The sequence below is a fragment of the Lepidochelys kempii genome, chromosome 1 (assembly GCF_965140285.1).
Source record: "Lepidochelys kempii isolate rLepKem1 chromosome 1, rLepKem1.hap1, whole genome shotgun sequence".
Lineage (NCBI taxonomy): Eukaryota > Metazoa > Chordata > Testudines > Cheloniidae > Lepidochelys > Lepidochelys kempii.
In genome coordinates, this window is record NC_136380.1 from 325,757,870 (window position 1) to 325,776,109 (window position 18,240).

An 18,240-nucleotide genomic window follows, 5' to 3' on the forward strand; every position below is an offset into this window, starting at 1 on the left:
AAAATATAGTTCAGTTGAGCTTGTAGAATAAATCAACTGCTTAATTTAAAAAACAATGTTTTTAATTTTTCTATTAACTTTTTATTAATTTTAAAGTATACATATAGAAAAAACATGCATAACAAGATATACATAGGCGTCTCATAATACATGAGCGTCTCATAACGTATTTACCATTTGCTACCTAGCAGCTATATGTTTAGTTATATATAATATGTATGAATGTTTAAAATATAAATAAATTATTTGTATTACATATATTTTTCATTTTCTGAATTTAAGTTTGAATGGTTAAAATTTGTCACAAATATAATTGGACAAGTGTTAGGGAACCTTAATTGTAGGTATTGCTACTGCTCCATTATATATATGATATGCAATGTATTTACAAACCTTCCCCCACATACTGAAATCTACTGTGAATGATAGCCTGAGATTCAGGAAGAATTTGAAGGATTCACTTTTAACCCTAGTGATTTGTGCAGCCACTTACACCACAAGTTAAAGGAGCTATGAGAGATGCACATCCTTCAGGTTGGAGTTAATGGAAAATGCCATACGGGAAGGGGAATGTGGGAAAACAAAAATTAAAAATCAAAATGAAGGGACAGGGGACATTTTAATCTTTTTCCAGTATAGAACTTTATTAGTAACAGGCTGGCTATTTTGGAGAACAGCAAGTAGAACCCATTCTGGAAAAATGGTGACTGTGAGAAGGAGAGAAAATATACAACAGACAAATATAAAGGTGTTCAAACTCCAGCAGAGTGTTTTGTACAGAGGGTATGTATACACTGAGAACATTACTGCGACACCGCTATAGTGCTTTAGTGTGGCACACTACCTATGCTGACAAGAGGGGTTCTCCCACTGGCATGAGTAATCCACTTCCCCAAGAAGCAGTAGCTAGGATGACAGAAGAATTCTTCCATCACCCTAATGCTGTCTACATCAGGGGTTAGGTCGGTATAGCTATGTCTCTCAGAGGAGTGGATTTTTCACACTCCTGAGCCCTGGTCTACACTATGAGTTTTGGTCGGATTTAGCAGCGTTAGATCGGTTTAGCCCTGCACCCATTCACACTACGAAGCCATTTTTTCCGACTTTAAGGGCTCTTAAAACCGGTTTCTGTACTCCTCCCCAATAAGTGGATTAGCACTGAAATCGACCTTGCTGGGACAAATTTGGGGTAGTGTGGACGCAACTCAACGGTATTGGCCTCTGGGAGCTATCCCAGAGTGCTCCATTGTGACCACTCTGGACAGCTCTCTCAACTTAGATGCACTGGCCAGGTAGACAGGAAAAGCCCCATGAACTTTTGAATTTCATTTCCTGTTTGGCCAGCGTGGCGAGCTGATCAGCAGAGGTGACCATGCAGTCCCAGAATCGCAAAAGAGCTCCAGCATGGACTAAACAGGAGGTACTGGATCTGATCGCTGTATGGGGAGATGAATCCGTGCTATCAGACCTCCGTTCAAAAAGACGAAATGCCAAAATATTTGAAAAAAAATCTCTGAGGGCATGAAGGACGAAGGCTATAACAGGGACACGCAGCAGTGCCACGTGAAACTTAAGGAGCTCAGGCAAGCCTACCAAAGAACCAGAGAGGCAAGTGGCCCCTCCGGGTCAGAGCCCCAGACATGTTGCTTCTAGGATGAGCTGCATGCCATTCTAGGGGGTGCCCCTACAACTACCCCAGTGCTGTGCGTGGACTCCCTCAATGGACTCTCACACAACAGAGATACAGATTTTGGGGACAAGGAAGATGAGGAGGAGGAGGTTGAAGCACAGCGAGTAAGTGGAGAAACCTTTTTCCCCCCAACAGCCAAGAACTATTTCTCACCCTGGATCTAGTACCCTCCCAACCCACTGAAGGCAGGCTCCCGGACCTAGAAGGCAGAGAAGGGACCTCTGGTGAGTGTACCTTTGTAAACATAATACACGGTTTAAAAGCAAGCGTGTTCAATGATTAATTTCCCCTGAAGACTTGGGATGCATTCGTGGCCAGTACAGCTACTGGAAAAGTCTGTTAACGTGTCTGGGGATGGAGTGGAAATCCTCCAGGGACATCTCAATGAAGCTCTCCTGGAGGTACTCCCAAAGCCTTTGCAAAAGGTTTCTGGGGAGGGCAGCCTTATTCCGTCCTCCATGGTAGGACACTTTACCACGGCAAGCCAGCAGCACGTAGTCTGGAATCATTGCATAACAAAGCATGGCAGCGTACGGTCCCAGTGTTTGCTGGCATTCAAGCAACATCCGTTCTTTATCTTTCTGTGTTATCCTCATGAGAGTGATATCATTCATGGTCACCTGGTTGAAATAGGGGAATTTTATTAAGGGGACATTCAGAGGTGGCCGTTCCTGCTAAGCTGTTTGCCTGTGGCTGAACAGAAATCATCCCTGCTGTTAGCCACATGGTGGGGGGAAGAGAGAAGAGATCATCCCAGAGAATTGAGTGTGTGTGTGTGGGTTTAGTTGGGTTTGTACTGCACGTTAACCCCAAAACGGCAGCCCCTCCTTTTAAATGGCCAACCCATTTTAAAGGGCCAACCCAACAGGTTCTTGGTACGTGAAATGAGGGCGCTGCTGTTTAAAACCATTCCCACATGTTAGGAAGGTTAAAGAAGCCAAAAGACTGTGGCCTACCATGTCAGCCTGCAAGCCGAATTCTGTTGCCCACCGGCCCTGTGTGTGTGATCTCTCACACCATACCGGCAGGCCCGCGATTTAAGAGGCAAAATGCGACCTTTTAAAGAAAGCACACGTGCTATGTAATGTTAACAGCTTGGTTCACCGTGAAAGAGTCTACCCATTGTTCTTTAAAATGTCTCTTTTTAAAGACTAAACTTCCTTTTTTCCCCTCCCACAGCTGCAAATGTTTCATCGCTCCATGTATCATCTCCGTCCCAGAGGCTATCAAAGATTAGAAGCTGAAAAAAAATGCACTCACGATGAAATGTTCTCTGAACTCATGCAGTCCTCCCATGCTGAAAGAGCCCAGCACAATGCGTGGAGGGAGACAATGTCAGAGTCCAGGAAAGCACAAAATGAACGTGAGGACAGGAGGGATGAGCAAGAGGAGAGGTGGCATCAGTGTGATGACAGGAGGCAGGATGCAATGCTGAGGCTTCTGGAGGATCAAACTGATATGTTCTGGTGTATGGTTGAGGTGTAGGAAAGGCACAGACCGCGACTGCAGCCCCCGTGTAACCAACAGCCCTCCTCCCCAAGTTACATAGCCTCCTCACCCAGACGCCCAAAAACACAGTGGGGGGGCCTCCAGGCACTCAACCACTCCACGCCAGAGGACTGCCGAAGCAATAGAAAGCTGGCATTCAACAAGTTTTGAAGTGCAGTGTGGCCTTGTCCTTCCATCCTCCCCCACCCCGCTCGGTGCTTCCCTCATCCCTCACCCCTCCCGGGCTACCTTGGCAGTTATCCCCCTATTTGTGTGATGAATGAATAAAGAATGCATGAATCTGAAACAACAATGACTTTATTGCCTCTGCAAGCGGTGATCAAAGGGGGGAGGGGAGGGCGGTTGGCTTACAGGGAAGTAGAGTGAACCAAGGAGACGGGTTTTCATCAAGGAGAAACAAACAGAACTGTCACACTGTAGCCTGGCCAGTCATGAAACTGGTTTTCAAAGCCCTGTTGCGCTCTTCTAACTGCCCTGGTGTTTGGCTGCGCGTAATCAGCGGCCAGACGATTTGCCTCAACCTCCCACCCCTCCATATACATCTCCCCCTTACTCTCACAGATATTGTGGAGCACACAGCAAGCAGTAATAACAATGGGAATATTGGTTTTGCGGAGGTCTAACAGAGGCAGTAAACTGCGCCAGCGCGCTTTTAAAGATCCAAATGCACATTCTACCACCATTCTGCACTTGCTCAGCCTATAGTTGAACAGCTCCTGACAACTGTCCAGGGTGCCTGTGTCTGGCTTCATGAGCCATAGCATTAAGGGGTAGGCTGGGTCCCCAAGGATGACAATAGGCATTTCAACATTCCCAACAGTTATTTTCTGGTCTGGAAAGTAAGTCCCTTACTGCAGCCGTTCCCACAGACCTGAGCTCCTGAAGATGTGAGCATCATGTACCTTTCCCGGCCATCCCACACTGATGTTGGTGAAATGTCCCTTGTGATCCATCAGTGCTTGCAGCACCATTGAAAAGTACCCCTTGAGGTTTATGTACTGGCTGCCTTGGTGGTCCAGTCCCAAGATAGGGATATGCGTTCCATCTATCACCCCACCACAGTTAGGGAACCCCATTGCAGCCAAGCCATCCAGTATGACCTGCACATCTCCCAGAGTCACTACCCTTGATAGCAGCAGGTCAGTGATTGCACTGGCTACTTGGATCACAGCAGCCCCCACAGTAGATTTGCCCACTCCAAATTGATTCCCGACTGACCGGTAGCTCTCCAGCGCTGCAAGCTTCCACAGGGCTATCGCCACTCGCTTGTGAACTGTGAGGGCTGCTCTCATCTTGGTATTCTGGCACTTCAGGGCAGGGGAAAGCAAGTCACAAAGTTCTATGAAAGTGCCCTTACTCATATGAAAGTTTCGCAGCCATTGGGAATCGTCCCAGACCTGCAACACAATGCGGTCCCACCAGTCTGTGCTTGTTTCCCGGGCCCAGAATCGGCGTTCCATGGCATGAGCCTGCCCCATTGCCACCAGGATGGTCAAATTGCCAGGGCCCGTACTTTGAGAGAAGTCTGTATCCATGTCCTCATCACTCTCCTCACTGCGCTGTCATCGCCTACTCGCCTGCTCTTGCAGGTTCTGGTTCTGCATATAGTGCTGGATAATGTGTGTGGTGTTTAGAGTAGTTACAACTGCCACGGTGATTTGAGTGGGCTCCATGCTTGCCGTGGTATGGCATGAGCGCAGAGTGGCAGTGGAAGCGACTGGTGGATGATGATGCTGACAGCAATACGGCGCCTGCACAGAAAAAGGCTCGAAACGATTGTCAGCCGTTGCTTTCATGGAGGGAGGGAGGAGCAACGGGTAGGCTGGCAGCAGACAGTGCAGTACGACTGCTAGCCATCATCGTCTCCTGGGTGCTCGTGGTGCTGCTGGCTGGGAGAGCAGCCTGAGGCAGAATGGCCCCCTCAAGGATTGAACTCACAACCCTGGGTTTAGCAGGCTAATGTTCAAACCACTGAGCTATCCCTCTGCCAATATTCCAGGCAGGACTGAATCTCCATTAGACAAAACTTAAAGAAGAGAATGACCTGAGTCACTCCCATTTATGTCCAGGCGCCCCTGAGAGACCTGACCAAGGTTTGCCAGGAGCACCCATGTCTGCCCAGGCGCCACGACCAACCTCACCGAGGCCGGCCAAGAGCACCCAGGAGACGACGAAAACATATACCAGTCGTACTGCACTGTCTGCTGCCACAAGGCAATGAGCTGCTGCTGTGTAGCAATGCAGTCCCACATCTGCCAGCACCCAGAAGACATACGGTGAGCTGAGCGGGCTCCATGCTTGCCATGGTATGCCATCTGCACGGGTAACCCAGGAAAAAAGGTGCGAAACAATTGTCTGCCGTTGCTTTCATGGAGAGAGGGAGGGATGGGGGGCCTGACGACATGTACCCAGAACCACCCGCGACAATGTTTTTTGCCCCATCAGGCATTGGGATCTCAACCCAGAATTCCAATGGGCGGCGGAGACTGAGGGAATGTGGGATAGCTACCCACAGTGCAACGGTCCAGAAGTCGACGCTAGCCTTGGTACTGTGGACACACTCCACCGACTTAATGGTCTTAAGTGGGGACACACAATCGACTGTATAAAATCGCTTTCTAAAAAATCGACTTCTATAAATTCGACCTAATTTCGTAGTATAGACATACCCTGAGAGATGTAGCTATACCGATGTAAGTTCCTAGTGTAGACCAGCCCTTAGACATCCATGCCTATACTATGTCTGTAATATGGGAAGGGGGACTACAGCAGCATAGCCATGGTGCTATAGCTATGCTGGCATAACCTGTAGTGGTGACGCAGTTTACCGTGATGAAAGGGCTTTTTCTGTTGCTATAGGCACACCACCTCCCCGATCGACGGTAGCTACGTCAACAAAAGCATTCCTCCATTGATCTAGTTGTGTCTACACCAGGAGTTAGTTCAGCATAACTACAGCATTCAGGGATGTGGATTTTTTACACCCTTGAGGGCTGTAGCTATGTCAGTCTGGGGCTTATCTACCCTTAAATTGCTACAGCAGCACAGCTGCACTGCTGTCATGCTTCAGTGTGGACACTACCTACGCAATGGTGGGCAACCTGCAGCCTCCAGGGATGTGCAGGCCGCTGCTTCCTGCAGCTCCCACTGGCCAGGAACAGCGAACCGCAGCCACTGGGAGCTGTGGGCAGCTGTGGCTGTGGACGGTCAATGTAAACAAACTGTCTCGTGGCCCGCCAACGGATTACTGATGGGCAACCTGTAGGCTGCACGTGGCCTACCACTGACCTACGCCAATGGAAGGAATTCTCACATTGGTGTAGGTCAGGAGTGGGCAAACTATGGCCCGCAGGCCACATCTGGCCTGCCAGTTGATTTAATCCGGCCCTTGAGCTTCCGCTGGGGAGCGGGGTCTGGGGCTTACCCCACGCCCTAGCTGGGGAGCGGGGTTGGCAGCCGCTCCATGCAGCTACCAAAAGCAGCAGCATGGCCCTCCTCTGGCTCCTACGTTTAGGGGCAGCCAGAGGGCTCCGCGTGCTGTCCCTGCCCCAAGTGCCGTCCCCACAGCTCCCATTGGCCACAGTCCTCAGCCAATGGGAGCTGCAGGGTTGGGGCCTGCGGACAGGGCAGCGTGTAGAGCCATCTGGCTGCGCCTCCGCGTAGGACCCAGCAGGGGGACATGCCGCTACTTCTGGGAGGTAAGCACCGCCGAAAGCCTGCAACGAGTTTCTCCCGTTGACCCAGCTGGAGTTGCATAACTTAGGTCAACTGAGCCCTATAGTGTAGATCTGCCCATAGATGAAAATTCATAAAATGAAAGAATGTATCCTAACCACAAGCTACTAGCTGTAAGTTTTTACGTCAATGGACCCATATATGTTTTACCTAAACATTTTGGATCTAATGGAATCCCATTGACTTGACATCATTAAATATACTTGGATTCATTAGGATCTTAATGGCTGTGCCTCCTTAGATCTGGCAGAAGCCAGCAAGAACCAGTCCTAACATTCTTATGGTTGGTTGGCATATGTTTAAAGATCAGTTCCACCAAAACAAACACACTTCATTTCCTGGTCAACTATTCTGATAAACATCAACCAGCTGATCAGACTGGTTGTCATCTTACATAATAGACAGTAAACCTATACACTGCCCAGCCATTAAAAAAATGTTTTGGACTCATCCATTTGCAAAGGACAGTGGTGGCGGTATTGTGTGATAATCTAATGGTCCCGCCATCCATTGCTTCAGATATAGTACATGGTATTAGGACATCAATGCCAACTGTCTGGGCCTTAGAGTTCCTCTTTCCCAGCTCTATTTGGGCCTCGACCCCCACCTTCTGGTCCACTCCAGTTCAGATGCCGTTCTATATCTTTAGACTGTGAGCCCTTTGGATGGGGATTGTCTCTTTTCTATGTGCAGTGAAGAGCTCAATGGAGTCCAAGTCATGAGTGATACCACAGTATAATATTTAATAGTAATCCAGTTTGGATGTTTGGCATGTGTATTGACCCATGTACATAAGAATAACCATACTGGGTCACACCAAAGGTACATCTAGCCTAGTGCTTCAGAGGGAATGAACAGAACAGGTAATCATCAAGTGAGCCATCCCCTGTCGCCCATCCCCCGCATCTGACAAAAATCGCAGAACCTCTGTTAGTGGCATCTAATACCACTAAAGAAGTTTCCTGCAAATCGAGTCACTCGGGAAGCCTATTTTTCCCCCTCTTTCTCCCCTCCCCTTTTTTTCTAAAAAATATACATTTTCACATCTACATTTTAATGACAAAGTTACAGAAAGCCAAAAATACAAACACACAGTTCTTTTAAGATCACATTGTCTGTTACTAGGGATTAACAGCCAGGTAAGGTAAAATAAGAACGAAGCCAAACCCTTTTTGGCATTTCAAAAAGAGTGGGTGAATTCTTGTTCTGTGTTAGATTTAATTTCCACAAATCTCTGTACTTCCTGGTTTTCTTTGGCACTGGAAATACCCAAAAACTACGAAAATGATGTTTCTTTTGATATTTTTGACCCTACTATGAAGTATTGAAAATATGATGAGAGGGTCAGTTTTCAAAAGATTTCCAGTACAATTTTACAGTTGAGCCATTCAAACTTTTGAGTTTTTACCCAAAGTGAAACTTCTGAAGTTGGACCATTTTAAAATTTTATTTATAAGCTTTGATTAAACAAATAGGGATTCTTGCAGAAGAAAAAAGATAAACAGACCAATATTTGGGCATCAACCATAGCTAGCAACTATTTATAATTTTAATGGCAGGGACTGGAAACATGGACTCCTCAGGCCAAACTATTTATACTGGGGATAAATCTAGTTCTAGTCACTAGAAATATAGATATGCCTTGGGCAAGTTACTTAGTCTTTTAGTGCTGCAGTTTACCCAATACAGGAATACTACTAATCTAGTTTGTAATGATGTTGTGAGATTTAATTCATAATAAGCATTTATAAAGTGTTTTGAGAAGATCTGATGAAAGATTATATAGGAGGACAATGTGGTATTATCATTATGGCTTTAATTTTATATTTTGTACTATGAAATAGTCACAATATCTATTGAACTTAGCTTTTTAAATAAGATCAAGTGCAACTATTAGAGCTTGTCCAGGTGGGAATGTTTTACCAGTAATACTGATATAGTCATACTGGCAGAACCCACCATATGAAAAACTTTTATTTTGGTATAGGAGTGGCTTTTTCAGTTTACTTTCCCAAACAACAAACTAAACTAAACTAAACTTAAAAAAAAAAAAAAAGGCACTCTGAAGCAGAATAAGGATGTCTACATGGAGGGTTATACTGGTGTAACAATATTGGTTTAAATAGACATCTTAGGCTGTTTTCAGTATAACCTTTCCCATGTAGACACGGAAATTTAATATCCAATACATTCTGTATCGGGGATTGTATCCTTTCCTTGCAGGGGTATTGACTTTTCTACATCGGTTATAATCCAGTGCTGAACTATGCAAAGAAGATATTGTAAAAAACAAAACTGTATGTACCCATACCCAGTACGTCAAATCCATTAGAAGATTAATAACTCTCAGATGAACCAGGTGAACGCTGGTAAAATCCTGTTGATAGGAAGCATGAATGTGCACATGCCAGTTGTCTAGCATACTTTCTAGTGGACAGTGATCAGGTAAGGTAAACTATTGCCAGCAGGAGAGCGGGGGGGGGGGGGAAGGGGAGGGACCTTTTGTAGTAATAATCAAGGTGGGCCATTTCCAGCAATTGACAAGAACATCTGAGGGGGGGGAAGGGGGGAATAAACATGGGGAAATAGAAAAGGAGTACTTGTGGCACCTTAGAGACTAACACATTTATTTGAGCATAAGCTTTTATGAGCTACAGCTCACTTCATTGGATGCATCGGAAATAGTTTTACTTTGTGTAATGACCCATCCACTCCCAGTCTTTATTCAAGCCTAAGTTAATTGTATCCAGTCTTGTCAACTGCTGGAAATGGCCCACCCTGATTATCACTACAAAAGGTTCCCCGCCCCCCTCCTGCTGGTAATAGCTCACCTTACCTGATCACTCTATTACAGCATGTATGGTAACACCCATTGTTTCATGTTCTCTGTGTATATAAATCTCCCCACTGTATTTTCTACTGAATACATCCAATGAAGTGAGCTGTAGCTCACGAAAGCTTATGCTCAAATAAATTTGTTAGTCTCTAAGGTGCCACAAGTCCTCCTTTTCTTTTAACAATACAGTAATATTTCACAAAAGCAAACAAAAGTTTGAAAGTAAGGAAATTAACAATGAAGGTCCCTGCAGCATTCTGCTTACTGCCTATTTCTTCCTATTGTGCATTTTATTTACAACATTCTGGTCTTTAGTCGCATGGTGATTTCGTCTCCACCAATACTCTTCTCTTATGCCAGGTACAGGGTGTATACAATAATTGGAAGATTTATGGCCTGTATGTATAGGAAGGACACAACAGACATTATCTGTTAGATGAGAAAATCCATTTATTAGTGTTTAATATTTATACTGCAATAGATTAGGTTAACAGATTTTAAGGTGTGAAGAGACCATTATGATCAGCCAGTCTGACCTCCTGCATAACATAGGCTAAAGAACTTTACTCAATAGTTTCTGCATCAAGCCCATACCTTCTGTTTGAGCTATAGGATATCAGGATTAGGGCATCATGCTATTTGGCACCATATGACTTCAAATAGTCCCTGATTTGAAGAATTTAATCTACACTCCCAGTTATGCAAATGAATAGTCCCTTTGTGAAATTACTTGTATGTGTAAACATTTTCAGGATTAGGGTTTAAATAAATTGAGAGTAATAAAACAGAATTTAAATTGTTACAGTGAAAAAAACTGCAAGAAAAAAATTGAAAATAAATTTAAACTTAAAACACTGATGACACATTAAATTAATAGTTAACCTTAACTCTATTGTAATTAACATATTAGTCAAAGAACTTTCCTAGGTTTTAAACAGTCTAACCTATTTTATTACTTATATTAAGAAATATTTACATATGCTTCCATAATAATTCTTCCAAAGCTTAGAAGGTCTGTATTTATTGCTACAGAACTTAGAACACCACAGCAGTCAAATCACAACTCAAATTCTACAACGGTCACTATGCAGATTTAGCAGAAATTCCTCAGATTCTAAAATCTACAGCAGTCATTCCGGAGTTTAAAAGCACATACACCTGCCAACTGTAAGAATGGCCAACCTGTGTGCAGGATACACTTCCAGGTTTTGTGAACTAACAATAAATCAATCTCATAGGATTGAACTACACCGGCATTAGAAAATTAGAGGCCAAAAATCCCTGACCCCACCCAGTCTTTATATACACAATACATTGGTGTTACAACTGTTAGAGCTGTACCCACTGGTTACTGTGTTTCTGTTGGCTTTGTCTACATTAATTTTTTTTTCAGGGTTGCTTATGTCAGTGGTAAAGTAAGGAAGGCTTCTGCACTGTGATCTGACCCGTCTCTTAACTTTCGGGGGGGCTCTGCACGGGCAAGTGGTCCACCTGCACAGAGCTCATTGCAAGATCAGGGCCTGAGAATTGAGAACTCCCAGAAGGTAAAAGTAGCAGGCCTATACCATAGCTTTCGCTGAGGAAAAGTGAGTCAAACAAGCCTTGAAGCCCGTAAGCCAAGTTGTGTTGGAAGCGTGTGTTGGAGCTACACAACAGCTGCAAACCCCATTTTCTCTAAGGCCCACACCTGCCCCCCCTCGGGGTATCATTGGCACCCAAGGCCGCCCCCCTGCTCCAGAGCTGCTGCACTCCAAGTCCTGCTGTTACAACAACACGCCTCCTCCTACTCCCCCGCACCCGCAGCCTCGCCTCGGCACCCAGTGCCCCCGGAGCGCAGGGGGAGGTGCGTGTCCCAGCAGCTGCCTGTAGCCCGGAGAGGCAGGGAGGAAACAAACGAGCCTGCTCTGCTGGAGCCAGGGGCGAGCCCGGCTTCTCGCTACTCACCGGCTCCGCGCAGGTGTTTTCCCCAGCCGAGAGGCGGGCAGGACCCGCGGGCGGAGGGGAGCCCGGCGCCGGCAATCCCGGAGCTTCGGCCGCCGCCTGTCCGGCTCCCGGCGCGCTGGGCAGCCGGCTGCGGAACCTCCCCCTGGAGCCGCGGCGGGCAGCTGCCGCCGCTCGGTCCAGCTCGGCGCCGAGCCTGTGGGCGGGAGCGGCCCTGTGGTGCCCGGCCCGGCACCTGGCAGCTACTGCGAGTGCCGCGCACGGGCCTGAGCCGGGGCAGGGCGCTGGCAGCTCTGCGGGGCAGCCGCGACCACGCCCGGCGGAAGGACAGCACGGGGGGAAGCCCAGGGCGTCCCCCGTGAGCCGCGCAGGGGGCGGGGAGGGCAGGGCAGCCGGGGGCTGCTCTGTGAGTGGGGCAGCGCAGGGGGGAGTGCAGAGCACAGGACAGCCTCTGAGGAACGGGGGGAGGGCGCGCTGGAGTTTTAAATCCCGCTTTCTCCAGGGTCGTGGCAGCGGTAGGTTTGGTATGGCCCGGTCTGCTATGTTCCTACTTGCTGAAACAAAGCCGGTGTGAGGCGCAGTCTGTACTGCAGGTTTTGTAAGGGTGCCCCTACACCGATGCAATTTCCCCCACCCCCATGGAGGTGCTGCCTGCACCCCTGTGAGACGGGGCTTGCACCAGTGCTAGTTCACCTGCTGAGGTAAGTCACGCTGGTGCAAGCCACGGGTTTATTTTATTTATCTTTTGCCATTGCGCATTAGGGATTGGGACTGTTGTAAATAGTGGGACTGGTGCAAATCTCCCGAGACTACGCAAGACCTCAGTGAAGAAATAGTTACTCCGTTCTAGAACTAGCTGTTGCAAGATGTAACTGTTTGAGGTGTTGAGAAATTGCTTCCCTACACCCACTGTGATATTTGACCAGATTATATATGGGTAATGACTGTTTTATTAGATTTAGATGCCTCTTTGATTTCTCTCAGTATTATGCACTCAATAGCCTGCTTGTGATCTGAAGGCCACCAATATAGTCCTACTGGTATATTTGTATTTGTATTATGATTTGGTATTTAGATACTTGTAGTGATTATTTTTGGTCATGTGCCTATTTTTAATTCTAGTTTGTCTGATACCTCAGTTCCACTAGTTTGTCTGACACCTTAGTAAATTTATCAACATTAATCTTTATGGCCTGAACCTGTCCCTCCTCCAGTACAGCTGTGAGTTTTTAAGGGATACAAATACTTTTGTTTTGTAACCCTAGCAAATGTTTCTGTTTGACTCATGCCTGACTTAAGACTTTTTTCCAGTAACTTAAATTTAGCTCCCAGGTCATTACTCCTGCACCTCTGTATTTCATAGCTATCAGTACATAGTACAAACATTGCGGGCTTGTCTACACACAAAAGTCGTATAGCTTTCATAGAATCATAGAATATCAGGGTTGGAAGGGACCTCAGGAGGTCATCTAGTCCAACCCCCTGCTCAAAGCAGGACCAATCCCCAACTAAATCATCCCAGCCAGGGCTTTGTCAAGTCTGAACTTAAAAACCTCAAAGGAAGGAGATTCTACCACCTCCCGAGGTAACCCATTCCAGTGCTTCACCACCCTCCTAGTGAAAAAGTTTTTCCTAATATCCAACCTAAACCTTCCCCACTGCAACTTGAGACCATTACTCCTTGTTTTGTCATCTGCTACCACTGAGAACAGTCTAGATCTATCCTCTTTGGAACCCCCTTTCAGGTAGTTGAAAGCGGCTATCAAATCCCCCCTCATTCTTCTCTTCCGCAGCAGCTGCCTGTAGCCCGGAAAGGCAGAGAGGAAACAAACGAGCCTGTTCTGCTGGAGCCAGGGGCGGCTCCGCGCAGGTGTTTTCCCCAGCCAAGAGGCAGGCCTAGTTCCCTCAGCCTCTCCTCATGAGTCATATGTTCCAGTAGTCCCCTAATCATTTTTGTTGCCCTCTGCTGGACAATTTCCAATTTTTGCACACCCTTCTTATAATGAGGGGCCCAAAACTGGACACAGTACTCCAGATGAGGCCTCACCAATGTCGAATAGGGGGAACGATCACATCCCTCGATCTGCTGGCAATGCCCCTACTTATACATCCCAAAATGCCATTGGCCTTCTTGGCAACAAGGGCACACTGTTAACGCATATCCAGCTTCTCGTCCACTGTAACCCCTAGGTCCTTTTCTGCAGAACTGCTGCCGAGCCATTCAGTCCCTAATCTGTAGTGGTGCATGGGAGTCTTCCATCCTAAATGCAGGACTCTGCACTTGTCCTTGTTGAACCTCATCAGATTTCTATTATTGTTGTTGTTAATAATAGCAGTATAGTTAAAGCAATATAACCTTCCTTGTGCAGGTGAAGCACTATAGATGTACGTGTACCAGTATAACTTATTCCCCTTCCCTTATGGGAATAAGGTATCCAGATATAATGCACCTTTGAACCAGTGTAACTGCATCTATATTGAGGATTGTACTGGCCTAATTATTATGTAAAACTCATAGCCCTAATTGAAATAGTTTATGTACTAATTACTAATATAACTTTGTGCAGATCAGGCCTGAGTCCTCCATAGCAGTCACCAGAAGTTTTTCTAGATGTCTTCTGAGATCCAATTACCTTTGCACTCAATAGCTAAGTCACTGAACAGTTCTCATGATTACCACATACTCAGACTATCGATATTTTTAATGATCAAATCCGATATCACCACAGCCTGTCTGCATCTTCCTGCAACACCATTCCAGGAGTGACACCTTCAGTGCATGAGAAATTATAGGCTTCCTCTACTTGCATTGGAGGGCAAGTACTACATAAGGGAGTTTGTCTGTCCATTCCAGCTTGGTTTCCTCCCATCATGAGACTGGTTTCTTCAACAGGAAGAATGAACAGCCAATGCAGACTCTACAATATTCTGTCTGTATATATAATTTAACTCAATAGCTGTGGCTGCAAGGTGCTGTAGATCACAAACGTCAGGCAATGGTTATGAAATTCACTCCTCTGTAGTGGACCGGCACAAGACCTTTACGCCACTTTACCCCTCAAAGTAGGGCTTACGTTGAACATGAGTGGTATATAGGCCTTGTGCTGGTCCTCTACAGAGGGATAAATTTCACCCCAGGTGCATATTATGGCACATAGAGACAAGGCAAGTAGTTGTACATTCTGCACTCTACTGCAGTAAACTGAGTAACTCCACTCTCATTAGAGAACTCTAAGGGCTGGTCTACACTACCGCAGTAAATCGATCTAACTTACGCAACTTCAGTTACATGAATAACATAACTGAAGTTGACCTCATTAGATCCACTTACTGCGGTGGCTACACTGTGCTGTGTCGATGGGGGAGCGTCTCCCGTCGACTTCCCTTACTCTTCTCGGGGAGGTGGAGTACATAAATCGATGGGAGAGTGCTCTTCACCAGACCCACTAAATCGACACTTGCTGCATCGATTGCAGCAGTGCTGATCTACTGGCAAGTATAGATGTACCCCTAGACTTTAAGGCCAGAAGGGACCATCATGATCATCTAGTCTGACCTCCTGCACATTGCAAGCCAAAGAACCTCGCCTACCCACTCCTGTAATAATCCCATAATCTTTGGCTGAGCTAATGAAGTCCTCAAAGCTTGATTTAAAGACTTCAAGTTACAGAGAACCCACCATTTCTCTAGTTCAGCAGTTCTCAAACTTCACTGCACTGTGACCCCCTTCTGACTGGGGATGTAAAAGGTTAACCGGTTAACCAGTAAGCATTAGGCTTACCGGTAAACCGACCTTAACCATTAACCCCCTGTCTGCCAGCCGGTGCAGACCTGGCCATGCTGGCCCAGCCGGCTGGAGGGACCGCAGCCACGCCAGGCCGGCCAGCCAGAGAAGCCCAGCCCCAGGTGGGCCGTAGCGGCCCCGGCTGCGCCTGCTGGCCAGCTGAAAGGACCCCAGCCGTGGCCGCAACTGCCAGCCAACCAGAGGGTTTCCAGCCCTGGCTGCACCAGGCCAGTCGGAGCAACCTCAGTTAACCAGTTAAATGATATAATCTTAATAATTTAACCGTTAACTTTTTAAATGATATTTACATCCATACTTCTGACAACAAAAATTACCTGGGCAAGTGGGGGTGGAAGCTGATGCCTGAGCTCCGTTGCCCCGAGCTGAAGCCCTTGGGCTTTAACTTAAGCCCAAGACCACAGTGAGTCTAATGTCAGTCCTGTGACCATATTAAAATGGGGTCACAACCCACTTTGGGGTTGTGACCCACAGTTTGAGAACCACTACTCTAGTTCAAACCAGCAAATGACCTGTGCCCCACACTGCAGAGGAAGGCAAAAAAAACCCCAAGGTCTCTGCCAATCTGACCTAGGGGAAAATTCCTTCCCAACTACAAATCTGTCCATCAGACCCTGAGCATGTGGAAAAGACACTTGGGAAAGAATTCTCTGTAGTAATTAACAGCCCTCCTCATCTAGCTTTCCATCTCCAGCTGTTGGCCATATTTGCTAAAAGCAAATGGGCCATGTGCCATTGTAGGCAGTCTCATCATACGATCCCCTCCATAAATATATCAAGCTCAGTCTCGGAACAAGTTAAATTTTCTTGCCCCTATTATTCCCCTTGGACAGCTGTTCCAGAACCTCACCCCTCTGCTGATTAGAAACCTTCTAATTTCTAACCTAACTTGTTGATGACCAATTTGTATTAATTTGTTCTTGTGTCAGCATTGGTGGTGGGTCCTCTATTTCCATAGTTTAACTAGGATTTTTGTTCTGTGACTAGGTTATTTAACAGCATCTCTCTATGTTAGTGCACTAACAACTAATTAAGATGCCTACTCCTGTGTCATGTTACCAGTGGTCACTTTCTCTAGGATCTCTCACTAGCTAGCTTTGTATTTCTAGCCAATATTTGTATATCTAGCCAGTACAAATCACAAGGTCTTTGCCCCTCCCACTTGCTCAGCTACTGTCTGTCAGTGGGCCTTGCTTGGGCTCATTCACTTCAACTTCAAAGAGATTAGTTCAAAACTTTTATTGCTGTCAAAGAGACTAGACCACTTTTACAGCACTAACAATTAGTTAATACCTTTTTAAATGTCTATTTTTAAAATGATGGTTTAGACTCATCCTTAAATTAGGCTTAGAATGAAAATAAAATACACATTAAAAGAAAATATTTACATAAATTAAGATAACTAAGTCCCTGATCCTACCATAAGCTCAACACAAGTGGGCCTCTTGGCCCATGTGGAGCTCACACCAGAATGGACACAAAACTACATTAAGAACATAAGCCATTTATCACAGGGTGGTTGTCTCCTTATGGGGCCTGAGCCCACCTGACAAGATCTCTTCACCTCTCCAGGTGGGTAATTAGGTCATGTGATTAACTCAGGCAAGGTCTGGAGGGAGATCAAGGAGGAAAGGCGAGACCCCTGGGGGAGAGCACTCAAATGGGAGCTGGTAACACTCTAGTTAGGAGGGATGGGATTAGCAGGCAGGACAAGGCTGGGAAGCTGTAGCTGGACTGAAAAAGCAGTTCCAGGTGAGTGCTGCAGGGAGTGAGACTGGCTCCCGTAGGGAGTAAAGGAACAGAACCCAGCTCCGTGGAGGAAGTCAGGGGACTCTGTGATGGATCTTATGGTACCCAGTATTGTGAGTAAACTTGTTACTCCTGCCTCCAGTGTGAGGGAGTCTTGTTTGAGGTAGTTGAGTGTTAGCTCCCTCACACCACCAACCTTTCAGCTAGTGAAGTAGTCTCCTCCCGGCTATACCAGCCCTGTCTTTCTTTTGCAGGTTAACAAGAGGTGCAACCCAGTCCCCAAGTCCCCTTGAAGCTTTTCCCTATGATATCCAGCCCTTCATGCTAGCTACTCACGGAAATCCCAGATTGTCTGCTCCCAAAGGAGCAATGTACTGCTTCTGTATAACACACAGAGTTTATAATGAAGCAAAGTTTATTTAAGAAAGAATAGAGATTCCACTGGAAATGAGAGAGTGATGGAAACAAATGATTATACACAAAACAACATCATAAAATGCGAACTAGGACCTACATTTATTAACGGTTACCGTACTTTTCTTAGATAACAAAGTAGGTCCTCTCTTCCCCCCAAAGTTCAATTTGTTGCGGAGCTGGCTGGCTTCCCAGGAACCACAATCATAGGCATTGACTTCCCCTCTACCTGGGGAGTGCTAGACCCCCCCACTCCACCAAAGCCCCTACTCCCACCCCGCCTTTTCCTGCCTTGCCCAGTGGGGCTGCCGACGGGGGAGCTCCCGCCCTGGAGCACCCACGGACTCAGTGCCTACGACCACAATCCAATCTTTCATGAAAAAGCCCCCTGCTCAACAACATGTCTCCTCAGCGAATGAATCAAGAGTGCCCCTCCCCACTCTGTGTTATACTGAAACAGTCTAACAATCCCATCTCTTATTCTGGTCCTTTTTTACCTCCAAGTGGTTTTGATTGTTTGCAGTTGTCTTTGATGGTTTTCCATTGACTGCTCTGTGATGAGGC

At 46.4% G+C, this 18,240-nt stretch overlaps 1 protein-coding gene across 1 annotated transcript in view; it reads right to left on the reverse strand.

Moving 5' to 3' along the window:
- Positions 1–12,016, reverse strand: part of PIK3CG (phosphatidylinositol-4,5-bisphosphate 3-kinase catalytic subunit gamma) — a 53,425-nt gene extending 41,409 nt beyond the window's left edge. Inside the window, exon 1 of the mRNA XM_073328471.1 lies at positions 11,715–12,016. The gene's annotated coding sequence lies outside the window, so the exon portion shown is untranslated. The remainder of the gene's footprint in view (positions 1–11,714) is intronic.
- Positions 12,017–18,240: the final 6,224 nt, after the last annotated feature.